Below are 26,373 nucleotides of genomic sequence, written 5' to 3'. Positions count from 1 at the left end.
AGAGGATGGTGATGTACAGAGAAATTGAGAAACAAGGCTAGAAATTTGGTGGTAGAGTAGTCTTGGAGCATTAAATCTCAATCAGTTGTGGTGATAAACATGTTGGATCTACAGACACATACAAAGGCAATAAAAAAGATGCAATCTTGGTAGAAATTAAATTCAAATCAAAACAACTATATTTACATTTCATATTTTAGTGGAAAAAAAGAGGAAAATGTTAATTGCTATCAAGACTATGCAGAAAAAAATCTGTACTGATTATGGCAATGTAAAATATTTTAATTTTTTTAGAAGTTAGTTTAGCCAGTCATTAATAATTTCACTTTGGGAGGCTGAGGCAGGCGGATGACCTGAGGTCAGAAGTTTGAGATCAGCCTGGCCAACATGGTGAAACCCCGTCTCTAGTAAAAATACAAAAGTTAGCTGGGCAGGGTGGTGGGTGCCTGTAGTCTCAGTTTACTCTGGAGGCTGAGGCAGGAGAATCACTTGAACCCAGGAGGCGGAGGTTGCAGTGAGTTGAGATTGTGCCATTGCACTCCAGCTTGGGCAAAAAGAGCAAAACTCCATCTCAAAAAAAAAAAAAAAGAAAAAAAAAGAAATTCAGATGCTGTGGTACAGTAATTCTACTTCAAAGAATAGTGCCTAAGGAAATAAATAAAAGAAAGAAAATACTAAATCACATGTAACAGAAAAATGTTATAAATAACCTAAATGTCCAAGCATAGAAGAATGAAGCATCATACTTTATTAATAGAATACATAACCATTAAAATAATGAATATGGAGAAGTTCTCAAGATACTAAGTCATACTGCTATTATTGATGAAAAAAATTTAATTTTACATAGAAGAAATATACACAAATGGAGATGTACCTATTTTGGTAAACCCATTTCTAAGTAATAAAGCTTACCTAAAGGGATTGATTCTTTTAATAGCAATGTCTTCTAGAATTTTCTTTCTTATGAAAAGGACTCTTTCAGAATGCTTCCCTCATATAATCATAGACACTAAATAATGGAAACCATTTTTTTTAACTGGTGGCACAAAAATATTTTAAAATAGCTACTTCTAATTACTTGTACTAGTCATAACAGATTAAGGCAATATAAATGAAACCACAGTGAAAAGATGTAACATTTATGGAAATTATAAACAATGAGAAATGAGACTGCGTGTAGTGGTTCATTCCTATAATCCAGCACCTTGGGAGGCCGAGGCAGGTGGATCACGAGGTCAAAAGATTGAGACCATCCTGGCCAACAGGTGAAACCTTGTCTCTACTAAAAAAAAAAAATGCAAAAATTAGCCAGGCGTAGTGACACGTACCTGCAGTCTCAGCTACTCGGAGGCCGAGGAAGGAGAATCATTTGAACTCAGGAGGCAGAGATTGCAGTGAGCTGAGATTGCAACACTGCCCTTCAGCCTAGTGACAGAGTGAGATTCCATGTCAAAAAAAAAAAAAAAAAAAGAAATGAAAATATTACAAAAAATTACCTCCTATACATTCGTCCTCAAGAACCTCCTGGAGGACTTGCTCCAAAAAATGAGAGGGCAAAATTAAGAGAAAAAAAAAAAAGATTGAGAAACAAGAGTTTCAACATAGGACAAAGGACATCCCCATGTAAGAAGATGAGTGATATCAATGATACCTGGATTATAATTTAATTCTGTTTCGTTCAGAGAACATACTTTGGATGATTTTAGTCTTTAACATTTTATTGATTTTCATGGGCCAGCATATGTTCTATCATGATGAATGTTCTACGCACAGTGCAAAAATGTGTATTCTGCTATTAGGTATATGTTCTACAAATGTCAATTAGGTCACGTTGGTTTTCAGTGTTATTGAAGGTTTCTATGTTCTTACTGATTTCTGTTTACTTGTTATAACTATGGGAGAGGAAGGTTGAAATGTCTAACTATAATTGTGGAATTATCTATTTCTTCTTTCAACTCTTACCAGTTTTTGCTTCATAAAATATTTTATAGATCTATTGTTAAGTGGATATATATTTAGGAAAATAAATCCTCTTGAACTACCTTATTACAAAATTTCTTCTTTATCTTTGTTAAAACACTTGTCCAGACACACACTTTGTCTAATATTATTTTAGCCATCTTGACTTTCTGATCATTAGTGTTTGCATTGTATATTTAACCCATCTTTTAACTTTTGATTTACCTATGTTTTTATATTTAAAATGCACTCCTTCTATTTAGCAGGAGTTGACATCCGCCCCCTTAAAAAAGCCAATTGCTTATTTTGCAAATAAAGTTTTATCAGAACATAGACATATCTACCTGTTTACATTTTGAGCTCTAAAAAACAGAGTTGAGTAGTTGTGACAGAAACACTATGAGCCTTAATCCTAAAATATTTATAGTGTGTCCTTTCAATAAAAAGTTTGCCAACTTCTGGAGTTGTTTATTGGGTTTTTATGAGTCAAATGAAAAAAAACCTTTTTAATCTGAGTATTTTGACAATATATACTTAATATAATGATGATATAGTTTGTTCTAAGTCTACCACCTTGCTATTTGTTTTCTACTTATTCCATCTGTTCTTTCATTTTTAATCCTGTCTTCTTTAGAAATGATTTTTAATTTTTTAATTATTTTTTGAGACAGAGTGTAATGCTGTTGCCCAGACTACAGTGCAGTGATGCAATCATGGCTCACTCTAGCCTCAATCTCCTAGGCTTAAGTGATCCTCCCAGTTCAGTCTCAGCCTCTGGGACTACAGGTTTACACCACCGTAAATTTTTTCTAGATGAGGGATCTCATTATATTTCCCAGGGTTGTCTCAAACTCCTGGGTTCAAGTGATCCTCCTCCCTTGGCCTCCCAAAGTGTTTACAGGCACTGGCTACCAAGACTGGTCGATTCTCTAGTATTATACTTTATCTCCTCTATTGATTTATCAGCTGTATTTCTTTGTTTTATATCTTTGGTGATTGCTCTAGTGATTAAATATGCATCTTTAACTTATCACAGCCTACTTTTAAATAATGGCCTATAACCTCCTAATAATATAATAACCTTAAGACACAATATCTGAAATGTCTGAGACCAGAATTAGTTCAAATTTTCAATTTTTCAAATTTTGGAATAGTTATGTTAAAAAGATTGAGAATCCCTAATCTAAAAATCCAAAATCTGAAATGCTCCAATGATCATTTCCTTTGACTATCGGGTTGGCACCAAAAAGTTTTGAATTTTGGGGCATTTTGGATTCCGAATTAGTAATATTCAGCCTGTACTACCATTTCTCCCTCCCATTCTTCGTACTGTTGTCAGATATCTTACTTCTACACATGTGATAACAAAATATTCATTCTTATTTTTCAGTGTTTTTAATTTAAGCAGTCAGTTATCTTTTTAAATATATGAACAACAGTCTAATATGTTTACCGATATGTTTACAATTTCTGGGGCTCTTCCTTCCTCTGCAGAGATTGAGTTTCCGTCTACTATTATTTTTCTTCTGCCTTAAGACTTTATTTAACATTTCTTGTAACAGGTCTCCTAGCAATGAATTCTCTCATTGGATTTTTTTGTGTGTGTGTCTGAAAATGTCATCATTTTAGATGCTTTTACTGGATATAGAATTTAAGGTTTATAAGTTTTCATCTTTTGATACCTATCTCTTTCCATTATTTTCTGGTTTGCATTGTTTCTGATGTGAAGTCAGTTCATTTTTATCTTGTGTTTTGTTTGTGATGTGCCTTTTTTCCATTTGTTTTTATGACTTTTCTCTTTATCACTGGTTTCAGAAATGATATGTTTTGGTGTGTTTTCCATTTGAAATTAAATGAACTTGGATTTTTATGTTTCTATTTTTCATCCAATCTGAAAAATTTTGGCCATTAGGTTTTCACATATTTTTTTCTGCCCTCACCTCTTTTGCAACTCCAATTCCATATTTGTTATACCTCATGGTACCAGGACACTTAGGCGCTGGGGGTTTTTTGGGTGCAGGAGAGGAGGGAGGGTTCAGTTTTCTTACTCTCTGATTCAGTTTTTATTTTACTTTACTTGCTGATTTATTTTTTAGACTTGGGTTCTGGCTATGATGTCCAGGCTGGAGTGCAGTGGCTATCTACATGTGCGATCACACTGCACTACAGCCTCAAACTCCTGTACTCAAACTATTCTTCCACCTCAGCCTCCTGAGTAGGTAGGACTATAACTGCCACTGCACCCAGCAGCAGTTCAGTTTTGATACCTTCTTCAAGTCTACTGATCTTTTTTATCTGCAATATTTATTGCATTGAGCAGTCCATCCAGTGGATATTTCATTCAGATGTGGGATTCCTAGAGCTAAAACATTTATTTTGTTAGACTCTCTTCATTATTTTAATGTTTTACTTTATATCCTTGAACATATGTACAACTAGATGTTTTAAAGTCTTTGCTGTTTACATTACGTCTGTCATTTCTTGCTCTGTTTCTACTGATTGTCTATTATCTTGGTTTGGGTTTACATTTTCCTACTTTTTCATGTCATATAATTCTTGGCTAGATAACGATCACTATTAAGGTTTTGTTAAATGTCTAGATTTAGTTGTCTTCCCATCTGACTCTTTGTGTCTATTCTCAAGTTGGTTAAAAACTCTAAAGAAAAAAAGGGGACTTACTTTCTCCAAATCACAATAGCAAAATGTCCTGCTATTAAATAATCATAAGTCTTTATTTTAATTTGGGGCTCTTTTCTTCATGACTCTTCTAATTTCTCTTTACTTTTTTAAGGGCAATTTGAGTTTGGCAATATTCAAAGCACTGTAAAGTTTTTCCTCCATGATGCTGCATCTACCCTCTTGTTGACAAATTACATGAAAGGATTGTGACTGCTTCTACTCTTTCCTTTTACTCATTGTATTAGTCTGTTTTCATGCTGCTGATAAAGACATACCCAAGACTGGGAAGAAAAAACAGTTTAGTGGACTTACAGTGCCAAATGGCTGTGGAGGCCTCACAATCATGGCAGAAGGCAAAAAGACACCTTGTGCAGGGAAACTCCCATTTTTAAAACCATCGGAACTCGTCAGACTTATTCATGAAAGACCCACCCTCATGATTCAATTACCTCCCATTGGGTTCCTCCCACAACACACTGGAATTCAAGATGAGATATGGGTGGTAACACAGCCAAACCATATCACTCATTCTTTATTGTTTTTAGCTTTCATTCTAGTACTATGCTGAAACTAAACCAGTGATCCAACTGCCAGTGCTTGTCATCCTTTTCTCTGCCCTAACATTCTATGTGTAATAGAGGTAAAGAAATAATTACAGTCTGAGAAGTACTTTAATAGAGATATGCAAATAATGCTAAATATCACATTTAGCATTATTTGATTCTTTTGATTCTTCCCTGACTTGAGTCAAAAACTTACTGTTCCCATATCTACAGGGATTCAGACTATAGTCCAAATGCCCTCAGGAGTGAACAGTACTTATAAAAAGCTGAGGAAAACAGGTAGAGACTAACCTTAGGCAGGAATTTCTCTGCCCTTTCCTGCTAAATCATAAAGCTGGTAAATTACAATTAATAGCTTTGGATGCTGTTCTCCCTGATAGGATCAGGGAGGAGGGGAGAGATGGTAAAGCAGAGACCTGAGGTGTCACTTTGTAGACTTGATAAATTAACTGTGATTTCTTACGTAGCCTGGGGCTTTTCTACCTACCTTCCATTCTCTGAGATCACTGAAAATGACACAGACTGGGTGCTGTTCTCTTCCCATGTGTGATGTCATAGTAGCTAATATCCCCAAAGGAAAATTATCTTATAGGTTAACATATCAAGACATTGAAGAAGCACAACTGTTTTCAAAGAAAAATAAACTATTGGCATACAGATTCTAAGAGAAGCAGAAATATTAGATCTAATGGCCCAAGAACTTAAAATAAGCCTAGTAAACATACTAAAAGAGCTAAGGGAAGATATTAGCAGCATATAATAAGAACAAGAGAACAAAGAAGCAAGCAGAAATATTATGTACAAAAATAATACTTGAAGTTTATAGACTAGATAAATAATAGAATTTAAGCGAGGAGTAAATGAATCCGAAGATCAGTTTGAGGAAATCTTCAAACCTAAGAACAAGGAAATAGAAAATATAGGCTGGGCACAGTGGCTCACACCTGTAATCCCAGCACTTTGGGAGACAGAGACCTCCTGATCACAATGTCAGGAGTTTGAGACCAGCCTGGCTAAGATGGTGAAACCCAGTCTCTACTAAAAAATACAAAAATTAGCTGGGCATGGTGGTGGGCGCCTGTAATCCCAGCTAATCAGGAGGCTGAGGTAGGAGAATTGCTTGGACCTGGGAGGCGGAGGTTGCAGTGAGTCAAGGTTGCGCCACTGAAGTCTTGCATGGGTGACAGAGGAAGACTCTGTCTCAAAGAAAAAAAAAAAAAAAGAAAAAGAAAATATAAACGAAAGGCTAAGGGATTGGCAGTGCTAACATCTGAATAACAGGAGACTCAGAAAGAAAACTAGGCTGAGTGTGGTGGCTCACGCCTATAATCCCAGCACTGTGGGAAGCCAAGGTGGGTAGATCATTTGAGGCCAGGAGTTCAAGACCAGCCTGGCTAACATGGCGAAACCCCATCTCTACCAAAAAATACAAAAATTAGCCAGTGGGTGGGGGCGGGGGTGCTGGTGGTGGCGTGTGCCTGCAGTCTCAGCTACTCATGAGGCTGAGGTGGGAGGATCACTGGAGCCCAAGAGGAGGAGGTTGAGCTGAGATTGCGCCACTGCCCTCCAGGCCAGGTGACACAGCCAGACTGTGTCTCATAAAAACAAAACAAAAAAGAAAAAGAAAAATATTGAGAAGGATGTATTTGATGGAATGATGGAGTTGAACAGGACAAAAAGATTATGGATTTTATTTTTTTAAATTTATTTAAAAAATTTTTTTACAATGGTGACTAGGGAAGATCATGGATTTTCAAAATATTGAAGGAAAAATCTTAAAACCTAGATTTTTACATATGGCAATGCAGTCATTCAAATATGAGGCTATGACGACATACATATCCAAGCATACAAAAGCTCCGAAGACAGTTTTCGATAAAAATGCTTAAATAGAAACAAATACGGAAGATAATTAAAAGATGTGTGAAGCCATGCTGATAAAATATCTTGGCAAAATTTGTTGTTTTTTAAAATAGCAAACAGCTAAGAAAAGGAGAACATATGGGCATAATGGTTTAAGATTTAAAGTAGATAGTAGCAAAATGATGGGGTAGGAGAAGATGAAGAGACAAAGGGATCTCAGAATGTACAAGATTCTTTGTAGGGGAGACATATAAATATCCAGTTTGTTTCTTTTCAGTATGAAAAAATTCAAAATAAATTCAGAAAACACATTCAAAGTGTGCAAAAACTTAAATATTGAAAATGGTGGAAACACATTGTAAAGTATAAAAAAATGTAATTGTAATATGTCAAGGTGAGGAGAGGTCAGAGGTAAAACAAATTATAACTTAAGATGATAACTGTTGAAGCTGACATATAGACACATGGCGGTTCATAATTTTCTCCCTTTTCCTTTTTATTTATTTGAAATTTCTCATATAAAAATTTAAAAATGTATGCATACAAAACAATACTCATATTACAAAAAGATAAACAAAATAGGACCATACAATAGATAGTATTTTAGAATATCATGTTAGAATGATTTCCTATGGGTCAAGGGTGGGGGAATGAGACTGGAAAATTTATAAATAAATAAAACAAGAAGTGTTTTGCATGAACCAGTAATGATAGTGCCCTAAGAACCTAACAGTGTGATTAACTGTGCTTTCTCTTTGTGTAAAAGGTCCATTAAAAAACAAAAAAGATGTGAGGTGGCACATGCCTGGAATCCCAGCACTTTGGGGGGCTGAGGTGGCTTGAGCCTAAGAGGTCGATGCTGCAGTTAGCCATGACTGTGCCACTGTATTCCAGCCTGGGCAACAAAATAAGACCCTGTCTCAAAGAAGCAAACAAACAACAATAACAACAAAAACCAGAAAGCGCCAGGCATGGTTAACACACACCTGTAGTCCTAGCTGCTTGATAGGCTGAGATGGGAGGACTGCTCAAGCCTGGGAGCTCAAATCTATTTTGGGCAACTTAAAGAGACTGCATCTCTTAAAATAAAAGAAATACATGTGTGATATATTATATTTATTATATATATATATATATATAAATGTGTATGTGTGTGTGCATAATATATTACATATAAATTTTCACTATAAGGATTTGATTTAGACTATGGAGAAGACAAAACTATAAAAATAGTTATTTAATCATTATAATTCAAAAAACACTTGAATAGCTACTCCAAATAACCAAGTCACCATATATACCTACAAAAATGAATTAGAAATAAGTAATACCACTTTTTTTTAAAGAGAAGTCATTTCTGACATTAATATTCATCATAGAAAACTAGCAAAAATCATTAAGCAGTTAACCAAAAATTAAGGAGAAAAAAATAGACTCTAAGTACTGGCATTCTAAAAGCACAAAGAAAAATAGAACAAAGAAAAAAACACTCCTATACCAGAGGCTGTAAACTGTTTTACGTGGCTTATGTAGTAGCAAAAGTAGACTTTTTTCCAAAGGAAAAATTTTATGCTGATATTGAAAAATAAGGATTTTTCAAATCTATTTCTGTTCTTAAAAAATAAAAAAACTACTAAGAATTGATTTTACAGCATCTCATCCCCATTTAGCAAGGATCCTAGAACTGAACAGGTGCACCCAGTTTACAGGTCACATACTGTCCAGGCTTCCATTGGCCCCATTTGGCAAGCAACATTAAAGTACTGTTTTTGGAGGTTTGTTCCCCCTTGTAGCTCACTTGAAATTTTAACAAAATGTGGTCAGAAATTTTGTCATGTAAGTATGTAAGCACTCATGGGGGACATGAACGGAACATGTTATGTGAAAAAATAAGCTAGGTAAAGAGAAATTTTGGGGGAGCCATGACAAAATGAAAAGGTTTGGTATTCAGGGGTAATAATGTTATGAGTATATGAAACTAGGAGAGTTTTTTGGAGTGGATAAAGAACAAGCTCTTAACTTGTTAAAGAGACTGATTAATAAACACATGAAAACAGTGCAGTGGATGATAGTTTTTTGTTTAATTATTTTTTCACATTAAATTCTGCTAAGGTGTATTCACAGGTCTGATACAAGTTACTTTGTTTATTCTTTATTCTGAGTTGGTTTGCACTTGTGCATTATAATTTATCATTTTTTAAATCAACCACTTATTACAAATGAAATCTGACACTTTCTGTCAAGATGATATTATGGTATAAAAATTTGTGTCTGAATATGAATGAATGCAGTTGTAACTTAGACAGGGCCAGTGATAAAAACTTAACAAGTTTAACAAGTAGAATTATAATCTGACAATCCTAACCATTTAAATAAAATTATATATGAGGCTACAGTTATTAATTACCTTTAGTGCTTAACTTCTAAAGATCTTGTCTGTAAACCATAAAGCCTTTAATGTCTACTTCCCACATGTAGAAACTGACATCTTCAATGTACATCTAAAAGAGAAGCATAAGAAAATACAATGAATTTGAGATTATAGATATTGCTTCACTTAAATATAAAAAAATTGAAATTATTCTTCATGGCTTTCTATAACAAGCTGGGCAAAAGACGTGGGTAGTATAGGACATATTTTATTTAAACAAACAGCAATAACATTAAGATTTCCCCTTTAGAAGAATCAGAAAGTGTTTTGGAACCTATATTATAATCCATGTCACAGAGTTGAGTACTTTCTATAATATTAATTTTATCTGCAAAATTTTTATATGATTTAAAATACATGAATTCTGATGTCCCACATGAACAGAGCCCCATTCTAGAAAAGTTTCCCTTTTGGGGAAACTTTTGGATTTTTGGCTTTTTTTTTTTTTTTTTTGAGATGGAGTCCTACCCTGTTGCCAGGTGCCAGGCTGGAGTGCAGTGGCATGATCTTGGCTCACTGCAAACCTCCACCTCCCGGGTTCAAGCAATTCTCCTGCCTCAGCCTCCCGAGTAGCTGGGACTACAGGCACATGCCACCACGCCCAGCCAAATTTTGTATTTTTAGTAGAGACAGGGTTTCACCATGTTGGCCAGGATGGTCTCGATCTCTTGACCTCGTGACCCACCTGCCTCAGCCTTCCAAAGTGCTGCGATTACAGGTGTGAGCCACTGCACCCGGCCAGCTTTTTGGCTTTTATAAGCAACTCAAGTGTAATTAAGAATGTATTTATTATTATTAATTACACTTGAGTTGCTTATAAAAGCAAAAATCATACAAATCAATTAGTTCAGTGTTCTGTCCTTATGAAAAATTCAAAATTCCATTCTTCTTAGTACTTAAACTTCCCCAATTAGTACTTTACACCAGGCTGGTAAACTCAGACAAAAAAAAAAAAAAAAAAAAAGGCCCTTTAAGAAAAATTATTCCCTCTCTAATAGACAAATGGGATATCCAGGGAAAATGTTTTTTGCCTAAAGAACTTTGATTGTGAATTCCTTGACAATGCAGTTAGGGAAACAGGATTTGGATGCTACATTGCCATACTTTTAGTATGTAGTTTTTGTTTTTGCTTTGTTTTGAGAAAGGGTCTCGCTATGTTGCTCAGGCTGGTCTTGAGCTCCTGAGCTATCTCATCCTCCCAGGTAAGTGGTTTTGAGTACTACAGATTCTCAAGCCAAACATAAGTGATTTTTGGATTAGCAATATCATTGCTCCTTTTGGTCATTAGCATAGATATCTGTTTTACAGTTGCAGCTATACATTCAAAACACTTGAAACACTTTTAAAATATATTCACACTCAGCATATTCTTTACATATTACGATTTAATTAGTATGAAGTAGGTCCAGGGCTCAGGTATTTTTAAAAAGGATGAAGAAAGGATATCTTTTTCTCCAGTTGAGAAACAATTTCACTGCAACTATTTAGCTTAGTTTCTACATATTAGCAAGACATTAACTTCCAAAAATACTATTTACAGATGTCTATGAAAAATACTGAGTTAATTCTAATATGAATACTAAATGTCAAAATGATTTCGAAGCTTCTAGGATACACACAGACAAACTTCAATGACCATGAAATATCTTAGATACATGGATCCAAGCATGATGCAATTGGTAGCTGGAGTAAATCTCAAACTGTAATGCACTTAAGGACCAAAGTAGTACTTTAAAATATAGAACCCCAGGTGCATGCCCAAAGTTCTGGTTCAGAACTTGGCTGAGGCAGATTCTCTATTCTTTATAGGCATCGTGATTATAATGTACATCTACAGTCCATGTAGATTTGTGATCTAAAGCACACATATAAACACTGACTAGTACTAGACTCTCATTATTAGCATTTATGTAAATACTTCTTAAGTTTTATAAGATTATATTTCTAATCTTTAAAGATAATCCCAAAACCCACTGGCTTAGGAAGGAACTTTGAACATACAGTGAGTAGGACTTCAACAATAAATCAATATAGACATACTAAAATAATGTTTATGGATTATATCTTTTGTAAGCTTCGTTATTTTCTTAGGTAAACTGTGTAGGTAGACAATCAATAAAATACTGTGGCAAAAAAGAAGAGAAATGTTATCTTCTATAATGAAAATTTTATTTAAAACCTCACATATAACTAGAAACATGCTCTTGATAGTTCAGAATTAATTTTTTGGTTCTTAAGTTAGTGGGGGTGGCAGGCTGGAGAGAAGCACTTCCAGCTTCATTTTTGTTTAAACACAAAGTCAAAAATTTTATAAAGTCTTGAACCATGTCCCTCAAATACACACACACACACACACACACACACACACACACACACACACACTCCTCTCTTTCTCTCACATAACTACTAAAAATAACATAAAATAGGCTGTTAATGTTTTAGTTTTGAAAATACTTGCCAGGCGCAGTGGCTCACGCCTGTAATCCCAGCACTTTGGGAGAACCAGGCGGGCAAATTGCCTGAGGTCAGGAGTTTGAGACCAGCCTGGCCAACATGGTGAAATCTCATCTCTACTAAAAATACAAAAATTAGCTGAGGGTGGTGGTGTGCACCTGCAATCCCAGCTACTCAGGAGGCTGAGACAGGAGAATCACTTGAAAACCCATGAGCCGGAGGTTGCAGTGAGCTGAGATCACACCACTGCAATCCAGTCTGAGGAACACAGCAATACTTCGTCTCAAAAAAAAAAAAAAAAAAAAGAAAACAGCCGGTGACTCAAGCCTGTAATTCCAACACTTTGGGAAGCCGAGGTGGGCAGATCACCTGAGGTTGGGAGTTCGAGACCAGCCTAACCAACATGGAGAGACCCCCATCTCTACTGAAAATACAAAATTAGCTGGGCGTGGTGGCACATGCCTGTAATCTCAGCTACTCGCGAGGCTGAGGCAGGAGAATTGCTTGAAACTGGGAGGCGTTGCACTCCAGCCTGGGCAACAAGAGCAAAATAACTTCTCAAAAAAAAAAAAAAAAAAGGAAAGAAAGAAAATTCTTATAAACGAGTCCCAAATTACTTTGAAATAAAAACAGTTTCAAACATATATACCATTTAAGATGGTTTTTTCTGAAAAAGAAAACTCTAATAAACAGAGGTAATTATCTGAGTCTTTGTTATACATACCAAGGATGGAGACCTCAAAAACTACTAAACCTGAAAAGAAAACTATACTTTAGCTCTTATCTTCCTTACCTAGTTTGAAGTACTCTTCATAAAGTATTCTTTTTACATGTATGTAATGCTAAAGATCTCAGATTTTCTACAAATTCAAATCAATCAACAGTTTATCTCTGAAGTTTAGTTCTTCCTACATATTTTAACCAGAATCAATAGCTCTGTAAATCACAAACAATAGTCTACATCACAAAAGAATTCATTCATATTAATCTTTAATGATTAAAAATACAAGTTTCTAAATAAAAGACATTGTTAAGCATCACTAACATTTGTCATATAAATTAATAAAACATTTGCTTTTAAATACAGTAAGTAATAGCTAACATTTACTGAATTCTAAATTATAAGTAGCATAGTTAATTCTCACAACAACCCTAAGAAGTGCTTATGTTCTTAAAAAGTAGAAAAAAAAAAAGAAGTGCTATTATCATCTACATTTTACAAATAAAATGAGGAATGTAGATCAAGTAACTTATCCAAGTTCCATAGCTAATAACTGGCAGAACTAGCTTTTGAACCCCAGCAGTCTACAATTAACTGGTATTTCCTGAAGGCTCCATCCAGTAACCTAAAAGCCTCCATCCAATAACTCTAGAAGGCTCAGAAATTAATATGAAGATATCTTTTGTCAGGTTTCCCATCTGCAAACAGAATGCCATGGTGCTACACTTCCAACTTTTCTTCTTCCTCACAAAAAAGATGATTTCTAAGCCCTACTTACCTTTCTACATACATTTTATTATTCCTGTGCATTCTAAATAATAAGGTCTCTATGATACAAAGGGTTTTCTTAAAACCATGTTCTTGCTTCTAAATGTAATATTTTATGTGCCTAATCACATTGAGATCCATTAAGTATGGTTCAATACGAAATATAAATTTGTGGTTTTAAAACATTTCCAATTCTCTTACAAAAAATTATACCTTCTTAAAATATGACTGCAATCTCAATTTTGTATTGTATTTTCACAATAAGAACTACATATACTTATAAGATACAAAGCGAAGTTATGATTTATGGATACAATGCAAAATAACTAAATGAAGCCAGTAAACATGTCCACTTCAAATACTTAACATTCTTTGTGGTGAGAATATTAGAAATGTACTCTCTTAGCAATTTTGAGTTGTACCATACTCTACCTTTTCTTTATCCATTCATCATCTTAGTTTGATTCTGTAACTTGGCTATTATGGATATTTCTGCAGAGAACATGGGAGTGCAGACATCTCTTAAACAAACTAATTTAAAATGTTTTGGGTTTTATATCCAGAAATATCCAGAAATGGAATCGCTGGATCATAAGATAATTCTATTTTTAGTATTTTGAGGAAGCTTCACACAGTTTTCCACGTGTGTACTAATTTACATTTCCACCAACAGAGTACAAAGGTTTCCTTTTCTTTACATCGTCATCAATATATATATATATATTTTTTTTTTGCTAATGGTCATTCTGAGAGGTGTGAAATTATATCTCATTGTAGATTTAATTTGTATTTCCTGAATGACTAGCAATGTTGAGAATTTTTTCATATATCACTAGGACTTTTGTATGTCTTTTATTGAGAAATGTATATTCAGGTCCCTTTCCCATTTTTAATGGTTTTTTTTTTTTTTTCTCTTTAATTTTCTTGTTATTTAGTTGTTTGGGCTCATTACATGTTTTGGATATTAACCCTTTATTTAATGGATGATTTGAAAACCTTTTCTCTCAATCTGTAGGCTGTCTCTGCACATTGTTTCCTTTGCTGTACAGAAGCTTTTTTGTTTGCTATAATCCCCTTTATCTATTTTTGTTTTTGTTACCTGCACTTTTGGGTTCAAATCCAAAAAATCAATGCCTAGATCAATTTTGCATAGTTTACCCTCTAAGTTTTCTTCTAGTAGTTTAACAGTTTCTGGTCTTAACATTTAAGTCTTTAATCCATTTTGAGCTGATTTTTGTATATGTGCTGACATAAGGGTCCAATTTAATTCTTCTGCATGTGGATATCCAGCTTTCCTCAACATCATTTACTGAAGAGACTATCATTTGCCATTGTTTATTGTTGACAACTTCATCATAAATCAATTGACCATACATGCATGGGCTTATTTCTAAGCTCTCTATTCCATTCCATTGGTGGATGTGTCCATTTTTATTTCATTTTAATATTTTTTTTGCCAGTACTACAGTATTTTTACTTACTATAGATTTGTAGTACAATTTGAATTCAGGTACTGTGATGCCTCCAGCTTTGATTTTTTTGCTCATGATGGCTTTGGCTATGCAGGTTTTTGTTGTGGTCCCATATAAATGTTAGGATTTCTGAATCTATTTCTATGAAAAATGATGTTGGAATTTTGATATGGGTTGCATTCAATCTGTCGATCATTTTGGGTAATGTGAGCATTTTAAGAATATTAGTTTTTTTAATGCAAATATGGGATATCTTTCCATTTATTTGTGTCTTCTTCAATTTCTTTCACCAATGTTTTAGTTTTCAGTGTACCAGTGTAGTTAATTTATATATGTATGTATGTATACATGTATGTACATATATATTTATGAGACAGGGTCTTGCTTTGTCACCTAAGCTGGAGTGGAGTGGCAGGATTGTAGCTCACTGTAGCCTCTTTACTGCTGGGTACAAGCAAACCTCCCATCACAGGATCCTTGGGATGTTGCTTCGTTAGCCAGAAACCTCTGTGGCCAGTGGCGCCTTTGCCTGAGTTTTGCTCAGGCCTGCTGGGCTCATTCTGCCCACTTGCCCATGCACACTGAGTTCGGCTCAGGATACTGGCCCAGATCCCATACTTGTGACGGGTGAGTCTGGCATGGAGTGGCGAGCGGTGTGTAAGCCAGCGTGGGGTCCAGCCACTGTGCAGAGCCAGGTGTGCTGGCTGCAGTGGGGGTGGACTGCCCCAAGCTCTGGCACAGGCACCAGCTCCATGCGAGGCTATGGCCAGACCAGGCATACAGCAAGCAGTTTCCACCAGACACCTGGGAATGCAGTGGCACCTGGAAGCCTGGAGATGCCTGGAACCGCAGAGCCACAAAGAGTGTGTCACAGCCCTGGCTCAAGGAACCTCCAGGTCTGGGATCCCAGAAGGGCCACAGCTCTTCTCTCCTTCTTGTTGCCTGCGTTGTGGTGACTAGGGGACATGTTTTTGCTCTGTTTGTGTTACTGCTCTTTCAGTCATGCCATTTGGTAGGTCCCAAGTTCTCATTCCCTGTCCAGCAAGAATGAGGTACATGGACAACTGGAGGGTGAGCAAGGCAGAGAGGAGCTTCACTGAGCAACAGAACGGCTCCTTAAGTAGCTCTTTTCTGCAGACAGGTCGTCCCTATGAGTGTCCAGCTCTCAGTGGAAAGAAGACCCATGGTGGGTGGCTGCTTTCTGCAGTCTGGTGATTTGAAGAGTCCAAGAGACCTGAAATAGGTAGCTCTTTCCCACAGCTGGTAGTCCCAACAGTCTGTATGAGTCTGGCTGAGTCCAGAGCTTTTATGAGCTTCGGAAGAGAGAAAGTACATGCTGATTGCTCCATCAGCAGCCATGGCGGGTCTGGAAAAAGCACCATAAGTTCTCACTCTGGGTGGCAGACGCCACCTGGAACTGACAGCCCAGCCCCCATGCTTCAGGCTGTCCCTAGTTTGAAGGTGGGGCTTCAGCAGGGACCTGCCCTTTTCCACCCAGGAGCCTGTCTTCCTCCTGCTTCCATCAATCATGTAATCCAGGGAACCCAGGCTGTTCCTGTGGAGGGATGTTTACAGGCCTGCACCAGCCACCCTCTGCATTCCCCAAACCCAGGCCTCCCTCCCAAAGTTTCAGAGGGGGCTGAGGTGACAAGGGGAGCTGGCATGTCTGCACAGCTCTGAGCATGTGCACACTTGACTGGGTCACAACAGTGCCCTGGCTCGACTTCAACCTTGCTCTGAAATCAGAGCAGGCACTGGGAGCAAGGAGAGGCCAGGCAGCAGGAGCAGGTATTTTGGAGCCTGCAGGGGCAGGGTGGGCTTCCCAGGCCCCTGAAAGTGCAGGGATGCAATGGTCTGCAGCCACTGCTGGGCAGCTGCAGGTGCACTCAGGAGGGCAGGGCTCCCTACTGTTAATGGTTCCTGTGGACTCCACAGGACACACAGCTTTGGCTGCACCTCCCCGGCCTGCAGCTGAATTCTTTGCAGGAGCAGTCCCTGACAGGCCACCACAGCCAACACTCACACCTCAGCCTCCTGAGTAGCTGTGACTACAGAAACATGCCACTGCACCTGGCTAACTTTTAAAATTCTTTGTAGACATGGTGTCTTGCTATGTTGCCCACGCTGGTCATGAACTCCTGGTGTCAAGCAATCCTCCAGCCTTAGCCTCCCAAAGTGCTCAGATGATAGGTGTGAGTCATAGTGCTCAGCCAAATATTTTAAAAAAGTTTTTTGTAGCTATTGTGGGATTATTTTCTTGACTCTTGGAGAGTTCACTTAGTGTATAGAAATGCTACTGATATTTGTATGTTGATTTTTGGAATCCTGCAACTTTACTGTACTTATTTATTTACTCTAATAGTTTTTTTGGTAGAATCTGTAGGGTTTTTTATACATAAGATCATGTCATCAGCAAATAGTGATAGTTTTACTTCTTTTATTATCTGGATGCTTTTTATTTGTTTCTCTTGCCTAATTGTTCTGGCTAGGACTTCCAGTACTATATTGAGTAAGAGCAGTAACAGTGGGCATGTTTGTCTTTTTCTGGTTCTTAGAGGGAAAGCTTCCAGCTTTTCCCATTCAGCATGATGTTAGCTGAATGTCATATATAGTCTTTATTGTTTTCAGGTCCATTTCTTCTATACCTAATTTGATGACAAATCAGGTTTTTTTTTTTTTTTTTTTTTTTTTTTTTTTTATCATGAAAGGATGTTGAATTTTGTCAAGTATTTTTTCTTTGTCCATATGAGATGATCATCTCTCCTTCAGTCTGTTAATGTGATGTATCACATTTGTTGATTTGTGTATGTTGAACTATCCTTGTATCCCAGGGATAAATAACTATGGATCATGGTGGATAATATTTTTAATGTGTTGTTTAATTTGGTTTGCTAGTATTTATTTATTTTAAATGTTTGATAGAATTTAGCCATAAGCCATCAGGTCCTGGGCTTTTCTTTGATGACAGACTTTTGATTACTAATTCAGTCTCTTTACTTGTTATTGGTATGTTTAGATTTTCTGTTTCTTCATATTCAGTCTTCATAGGCTGCGTATGTCTAGGCATTTATCCACTTCTTGTAGGTTATCTAATTTGTTGCGATAGAATTGTTCATAGAAGTTTCTTACGATCCATTCTGTTTCTGTGGTATCAGTGTCTTCTCTTCCATTTCATTACAAAAAAATTTCATTCTAGTTTTAAAATATGGCAATTTATATAGATAGAAAACATGCTTTCTCCTTCCCTGAGCTATTGGGTTATATTAAGCATGAACTTTTATAGGTGATTGCTTTCATAGTATTAGTATTATGCAACTGTCATAGCCTTCAAGACCCCAGTCATTCTGATCTGATAGGTGACTTTAAAAACAATTGTAATTCACAAATATAATACATGGCTGGATGGAAACTGATCATAGCAAGAAGTTACAAAATAAAATAAAATTGCCGGGCGCGGTGGCTCACGCCTGTAATCCCAGCACTTTGGGAGGCCGAGGCGGGTGGATCACGAGGTCAAGAGATCGAGACCATCCTGGTCAACATGGTGAAACCCCGTCTCTACTAAAAATACAAAAAATCAGCTGGGCCTCGTGGCGCCTGCCTGTAATCCCAGCTACTCAGGAGGCTGAGGCAGGAGAATTGCCTGAACCCAGGAGGCGGAGGTTGCGGTGAGCCGAGATCGCGCCATTGCACTCCAGCCTGGGTAACAAGAGCAAAACTCCGTCTCAAAAAAAATAAAAATAAAAATAAATAAATAAATAAATAAAAATAAAATAAAATAAAATTGCAAAGAATCTTTTATTTCAACAGAAATCAAACGTTCAAAAAATTACAAATTTGGTTTTTAAAAGATTCCAAATTTCTTCAGTATAACAATGCAATCCACAAAAGATTTGTTTTCTCAACTGTTTTTAACTCCGAGAATAATTTTAGCCTGAGCATATTTCAGCCATTACTTAGCACTAATTCAGACTATTAGTAGGTTTATTCCAGATCACTCTCTTAGTGGACCTCAAATTACTTTTTAAATGATTTTAATGCAACTATTATCCTTTTGTCACAAAGAGCAGAAGAATCCCTTATTGGGTATGGCTAGGTCACTTTCAGAAACAAAGAACCAAAGGTAATTCTAAATCCTGTCCACCAAATTAAGCTTTGTGTTTACCCCTCCTGCAACGTGCCCAGACAATATGGCTTCAGTAGGAAGCTATTTTTAAAGTACAAAATCTGGTACAGATTTGGGCTTGCTGGAAAAAAAAAAAAGTACAAAGAAACTACAGATCTCTGTGAAAGTTCATAATAACCAGGCTATTCAAAGTATTAACAGTAAATGAAATATTTGTATTAGAGAATAACAAAGAGCAATCCTTTTATTCCTCACAAGCATTTTCTAAAAATGTCTATCAGGTCTGCATAGGGTATCTCTTCAGTTGAAATAAATAAGCAATTTTGTTCCGAGGTACCACCTTTATTATATCCATTACTTGGAGAAGAATAGTGAGTGAATTTTGTGTAACTTGTATGCAAACACCTTGAGAGCTTTTTCTGAGAGAAAGAAGTACAATGTTTTATCAAATATAGTTCCAATAACTTGTATGTTAACATTCTGGCAATCATATCTTCAACTTTAACCTTATCAATGTATTGGGCTTGTTGACATTAATGATCTAATAAGGCTGGGATTCAGTGAATGAGCTGGCAGCTCATCCATTTCTCTAATTCTATATAGTTTCTCCCTGACTTCAAAAATAAGGTTCTTGAAAATCTCTCTGGATCAAGAACTCAAGGTTGAGAAAATTAATAAATTGTAGAGAAAAACGGAATTAGGTGATTAAGATAAGGTGAACATGAAAGTCTATGTCAATAGGCCTACAGTCACTAAAACAAAATTTTTAGAAGGATAGCAAACTAAAGATATAATCAATGACAATTCATGTATCTTCATTTTAGGGATAATTTCCATTTATTTTTCCATTCTTGCTAGTACCTTTTAGGAACTTCCTCTGGGCAGTGTAATAGAAATGCTTATGATACTCTTTTACTTTAGAAATATATATATACGATCTTACTGTCTGCTTCCATCCAAATAATGGCACCTTTAGAAGTTTATGACTAGTATGTTTATGCTACCTTCTCTTCATATCTTCTCACATTTTGTTTCTTGCTGCAATGAATCCTTACTCAGTGGTCTCTCAGACATTTCTTTTTTATTTTAATTTTTTAAATTTGAGACAGGGTCTTGCTCTCGTATCCAGGCTGGAATGTATTAGCACAATCATGGCTCACCACAGCCTCGACCTCTTGGGTTCAAATGATCCTTCCACCTAAGCCTCCCAAGTAGCTTGGACTCCAGGTCTGTGCCACCATGCCCAGCTATTACACATTTCTAGTAGTATATCCCTCCTCACTGGTACCAATAGAGAGTACAGTTCGAAATCCCAAGTTTACTTACCTACTTTATCAATTTCATGACATTCTTAAAAAAATCACTACCACTGACATCATCTTGGTTAACTTTTCTCAAATATCACATTCCTTTTTCTCATTATGACCACCAACAGGAATTGCCTACATTTCCAGAATGCCAGAAATTATTTTTCAATGCTAGAAAGTTCTATAGAGGAGAAAAAAAAGAGAAGAGAAGAAATACAACAGTGACAACTACTGCTGACTTCACTGTTCAGGTTTATCCTAAAAATATTGATGGAATTACTGGGTAAGAGACAGGGCTGTTGAAGGAAATTAGAACTAGAGGGTATATTTAAATTCCTTCTGAATCATGGTAGCCTTGAGGGTCTCTTTCAACTCCATGGTTGGATGAAGTAGCCATTACTAGAACTTAGAAGAGCAAACAAGAAAAAAATACTTTCACAAATTAAACACCAAAGTTGTACTACACTGTTTCGGATGCAGCCAAAAGAAATCTATAAGCACTTAACAGGATATCATGATTTTTAAAAAAGTCTAAAGCAATACAGTAAAATACAGGCATTAGTTTTACCAGTCATCAGTCTATTACCTAACATATTTAACTAACCCCAAAGTGAAGACAATCACAATATGATAAATTGGTGGTGGGCTACCATTACATACAAAATAAAGCAAGCAAACAAATCACCAGAAAACAAAAACCAAAAACCACCAACAACAACAAAACTGCAAAGATTTGGGATTTGGCTCAACAAAAAAATGATGTTCCTGTTGATGATAAAATAGAAAATGGGTCCCTGACCCTGAAGTAAGGAGGGGACGGAGGGACTTGCTGTTGTTTTTGTCAACAAAAATTAGGAGATCCTAAAGGACATTCACATATTTTCTAGTATTTTCATGGTGCTAGGATAACATTTTTCGGCATTGGATACATAAGAAACTACTGTTCCAAGAAAAACACTATTATAAAGATAAATTTCATTAAGCTATCATAAATCTACTTCAAGGTCTAAAAAAAAAAAAATCTAGAATGTAGACCACAATCCTTTATTTACGTGGTCATAGCAAAGAAAATAAGAGGTCTAACAGTGACTCCACTGTGTTCAATAGAACAAATCACTAGGGTGTTGTAGGAGATGAAGCAGAAAATAGTGAATCAGAACTTAGAGTCTTCTTAGAAGACCTTCTCTCTATAAAAACAAAAGGAAATCATATAAGTTTTAACAATAAGATATGGTAGACTCATGAATTAGTATTTGATAAGACTAATTTGAGGGGAACTCATTAGAGGGAAGATATATTTGAATTAATTTATAGAAAAAAGTTTTTAATAAATACCATTTTAATGTGTGGGCATACAGACTAAAAATTCCTCTCTTGTCGATATGTTTTAAAGGAGCAACTTCAAAATGCAGCTGTAAATGATTAAAATAACATATAAACTGCTTACACATAAAGATCAAATCTGTTATAAGACTTTATATAAGCAATCTCTGTCAAGTATTTATGACATTGACAATATAAAGCATAATCTTTTTACATAATGCTTACTTCAGCCTATGTGACTTTAAAAATTATTTAAAAATAGAAACAAAACCCTCAAATAAAGAATCCTCATTAATAAATCCTCAAGGGAAAACACTTTAACCAGCATAGTTGACAAAAGAAAAAAAGAAAGATGCAATAAGTAGTTCTATCTTAGGAACATATTAAGAATTTACAAAGAAACAAAACACTACAAAATGAAAATTTCTGATATAACCAAAACAAATTCCAATAGGCACAAATAATTCCAACAATTTCCAGTAGACATACACACACACACACACACACACACACACACACACACACACACACAGCCGGGAGAGGTGTTAGAACTCTGTGCAAGGAGGTGGAGAAGTACCGTCATGTGAAAATACTTAAAGAATTAAATGAGAGGCAGGGAAAATGCAAATACACAGAAGAACAGGAGTATCGTATCATCCTCAGTGATGTTTAAAAAGAGGTAGGTTAATGTGGCTAGAGCATCAAAACAGCCAGCATTTGGGAGTTTCTGCAGATTTTTGGTGCAGGCACTCATAACAGTAAAAGAAACCATTTTATGCAAGGAATTCTGTAAACCAGCAGTAATGCCTGATTTTTATCATGTCTAGAAACAGTTATCTTTTACCAGAAGAGAATAATATTTCAAATCCTACCCAAAGCAGCACAATATTATGCCAATCTGACAAATACCGAAGAGTTTAGATAGGGAAAATAACACACTGACACAAAAATAAAATCCTTTTAAACAAAAAAAGGTGTCTGGATTACACAAATTGTGTACAGGAGAAAATAAAGATAGGGCCGTTATTGACTTGGTGATAGATAATTAGGAAATAAAAAAATAAAATCTGAATATGAGCAAGTGCAACCATAAAGAGCTTCTGAGTCATTCTTGTTTATTAGATTTTTTTTTTACATTTAGAGAATTATCCTGTCAAGTTTTTTGAGATATACAAAAAATAAATGGAATATTATTTTAGATCTCATAGGTGAAAATTCAAAAGCCATAAAATAAAATGTGAAGTATATTATTTCCAGAAACTTGATGAATTTTCTGTTTATAATGAACTGAAATGACTATGCAGAAAAAATAACTATTCAAATGTTTAAACCAAAACATTATCAGCCATTTTGCTCCATATGAGTGATGTAAGTCTTAATACTGCCTCTCACTCATAGCCTCAAATTCTACTTAAAACTAATCAAACATTAAATGCTCCCTGTGTTGCTGGCATTTCTAATGCTACGATTTTCTTGTGATTTTATAGCACTGAGAATAGAGCTGTAGATACTGTTGTAGATATAGACATATTTATAATAAAATATGCCCTACATAAAAATATGTTACATCGAATCTTAAATTGGCACAGAAGACTGCAAATCAATACATGTAAATTAATCTTAGTATGGTGGGTTCATTTTCAGGAAAAGTTAAATAATAAAGTTTATAAAAGCATCTACTCTTTGGCTAGTTGCAACAGAGAACAACTCACCATTAGTAACTGAAACAAAAATTATATATTCACTTCATAGACAGGGCAAATTATAAAAAGATTAACTCAAAGTAGTCAAGTATATTTTTGGCAATATACACTTCTATATTGGGTTGAATCGATGAAACTCTTCTTTTTATTGGTAAAAAGGTAAAATATTGGTAATTTCCTATGGTTCAGGCTAAAAGCCTTAGCATTAACTATTTAATTCATTTCATTCCATGCAATATTGTAATCTAAATGAAAAAAATATATTCACTGTCTAACATCTATAATTCAAATAATTTTTCTATCCTACAACAAAGAAAACGAACAAATACAATCAGTGATTTGTGTTGCTTCCAAACTATGAAATGAAGAGATTGGGTCTTTTAGCAAATTTGAGCACATAATATGTAGATTGTTAGGTAAAAATGACTGCTGTTTTATTCTTCTTTGATGATAAAGAATATGTAAAAGAGGAAAGTTATAAATGAGAACAAATTCACAATGGAAATCAAGAAAACAACAAAGTCTTTTATGATATTTATAATAGATTAAGAAATATTTGGACAAAGTACATTAACATGTAAGCTTCTTCCTCTAAATTACGGCAAGTTCATAATTTTTTTAAAAAAGGGCTGAAAATAATAAAGGCAAGAAGGCCCTCATCAAATGTTGGCTGCTCAGTCTTGGACTTCCTAGCTTTCAGAACTGCATGAAATAAATTTTTTTTCTTATCAATTACCCAGTCCTAGGTTTTCTTGTTATAGTAACAGGAAACAAACTGAAACAACTAGTGGTTAATCAATCAATGTAGGTGAAACAGGACCATATATTTATGTACTTATAGTTTAGTAAGAATTACAAGGAAGAAATTCTCAATTGTATCTGGTCCTAAAAATGCTTGTAGAAAAAAACATGAAAACAAAATTTAATATGGTCTTTAAAAATTTTTTGTACTTAATTATAACACTAGTTATATGAAAATTTTGATATGGCTAATATTTGGTCAGAAACAACAATGTGGCTATACTAGTTGTTAAAATACTAAATAATATAATACTTAAATATTGGTTGGAAATGGCCACTGCTCCAAGCTCTCCAAATGTCCCTTTCTCTGTGGAGCCAACTCCCACCAAGACACCTCCATATTCCCTAAGGTTAACACCTGGTACAGCAGGGATCCCCTAGTATTCTGGCATCCACTATGATGCCAGAATGGTTGGTGCCTGTAGCATAACAGTTGTTACATGTATCAAACCTCTCCCCTGTTAATAACACAGGAGATAGTAGCAGAAGCTTTGAGCTTGGAGGTAAAGAGGCTACATTACAACAGCACTACTATCTGAGTAAATCCCTGGACCCTTCTAAAATTTCAACTTCCTCCTTTTAAATGAAGTACTTACTAGCTACCTAGTAGGACTGTTTGTGGATTACATGCAATGACATAAAGTGCTGATTAGCACACAGTAGGCATACCATTTACCTTCCCTTTGCCTTACTAAAAACATAGTAAATACTACCTGAAAAAAATTAGTAAAAAATGTAGTATTTTACAAACTACTTGTGTGTCAAATACTCATTTTTGAAGTCAGTAGTCTGGTCATTATAATGCATTTTCCCAATACAAATCATTATACAAAAATGGCTATACATCTCAACCACTTCTTATCTCAGTTTTCATATAAACTCAACTTTATAAATTCTAATTTTACCCATAATATACTGTTTTCTACATGAAAAAAATCAAATATTTATTGAGCATTCATGCATACCAAGGACCATTCTAAATATTGCACATTTAAGTTATTTAATTTTCGGCTGGGTATGGTGGCTCATGCTTGTAATCCCAGCACTTTGGGAGGCCAAGGTAGGTGGATCACCTAAGGTCAGGAGTTCAAGACCAGTCTGACCAACATGGAGAAATCCCTTCTCTACTAAAAATACAAAATTAGCCAGGAGTGGTGGCGCATGCCTGTAATCCTAGCTATTCAGCTGAGGCAGGAGAATCACTTGAAACAGGGAGGCAGAGGTTACAGTGAGCTGAGATCGTGCCATTGCACTCCAGCTGGGGCAACAAGAGTGAAACCCTGTTTCCAAAAAAAAAAAAAAGTTATTTAATTCTCAAAGGAACTTTATGGGATAGTATGCTCCAATCTTCCCCAGAGTAACAGATGGAAATCAAAGCTAAGAGAAGTAAAATGCTTTGGGTCATTTGGCAAGAAAGTGGCAGAGTCAGGATTGGACCCAGGCATGGCCCTAAGGTCCATGATTAGGCTCCAAGACCTATGATCCTATTCACTAATCTATAATGTCTTTGGAATTATTTGAATTATAAAAGAACATTTTAAAATATCAAAACATTTAGAAAAATACATGGCAGTTTCTCAACTTGTGATATAAACAAAACTGGTCAAACTATGCAAAAGAACAAGAAAAGTAAACTGAATTATCTTAACTAGCTGGTGGTTTGAGGAAAAGCAGGCTGAGGCAGGTAAGATTGGTGGAGATATAAAGTGGATTGTCTACTGTCAAAGGCTTTGAATACTAGTGTTGGTTATTCATCACAGCTAATGTTGCTAAGAGTTTACTTTTCCTTTTCTTATTCACATATCTATCATTGAGTTTTATAAAATGTTACTTAAAGTGTAGTAAATGCACTAGGAAGCCTGGGGTGCCTGACATGGACTTGATCTCTCCCTCTTTTTGTAGAGGAAGTGCCTTTTAAAAGACAGATTGCGGGGCCGGGCGCGGTGGCTCACGCCTGTAATCCCAGCACTTTGGGAGGCCGAGGCGGGTGGATCACGAGGTCAAGAGATCGAGACCATCCTGGTCAACATGGTGAAATCCCGTCTCTACTAAAAATACAAAAAATCAGCTGGGCATGGTGGCGCATGCCTGTAATCCCAGCTACTCAGGAGGCTGAGGCGGGAGAATTGCCTGAACCCAGGAGGCGGAGGTTGCGGTGAGCCGAGATTGCGCCATTGCACTCCAGCCTGGGCAACAAGAG

At 35.8% G+C, this 26,373-nt stretch overlaps 1 protein-coding gene across 5 annotated transcripts in view; it reads right to left on the bottom strand.

The window, feature by feature from the left end:
• The window catches only part of MBD5 (methyl-CpG binding domain protein 5), a 477,719-nt gene that overhangs the window by 308,717 nt on the left and 142,629 nt on the right, over positions 1 to 26,373 (bottom strand). For 3 of the 5 annotated variants that reach the window (XM_032286238.1, XM_032286241.1, XM_032286237.1), the window contains one exon: positions 9,475 to 9,568. The gene's annotated coding sequence lies outside the window, so the exon portion shown is untranslated. Of the gene's footprint in view, positions 1 to 9,474; positions 9,569 to 12,745; positions 13,005 to 20,365; positions 25,263 to 26,373 lie in introns of those variants that run through there. The other 2 variants (XM_032286240.1, XM_032286239.1) reach the window with 2 other exon arrangements.

This window comes from Sapajus apella, unplaced genomic scaffold (genome assembly GCF_009761245.1).
Source record: "Sapajus apella isolate SASKATOON/1434 unplaced genomic scaffold, GSC_monkey_1.0 scaffold18, whole genome shotgun sequence".
NCBI classification, from domain to species: Eukaryota; Metazoa; Chordata; class Mammalia; order Primates; family Cebidae; genus Sapajus; species Sapajus apella.
Note: the sequence above shows the minus strand (reverse complement) of the source record. Positions and strands in the feature narration are given on the sequence as shown.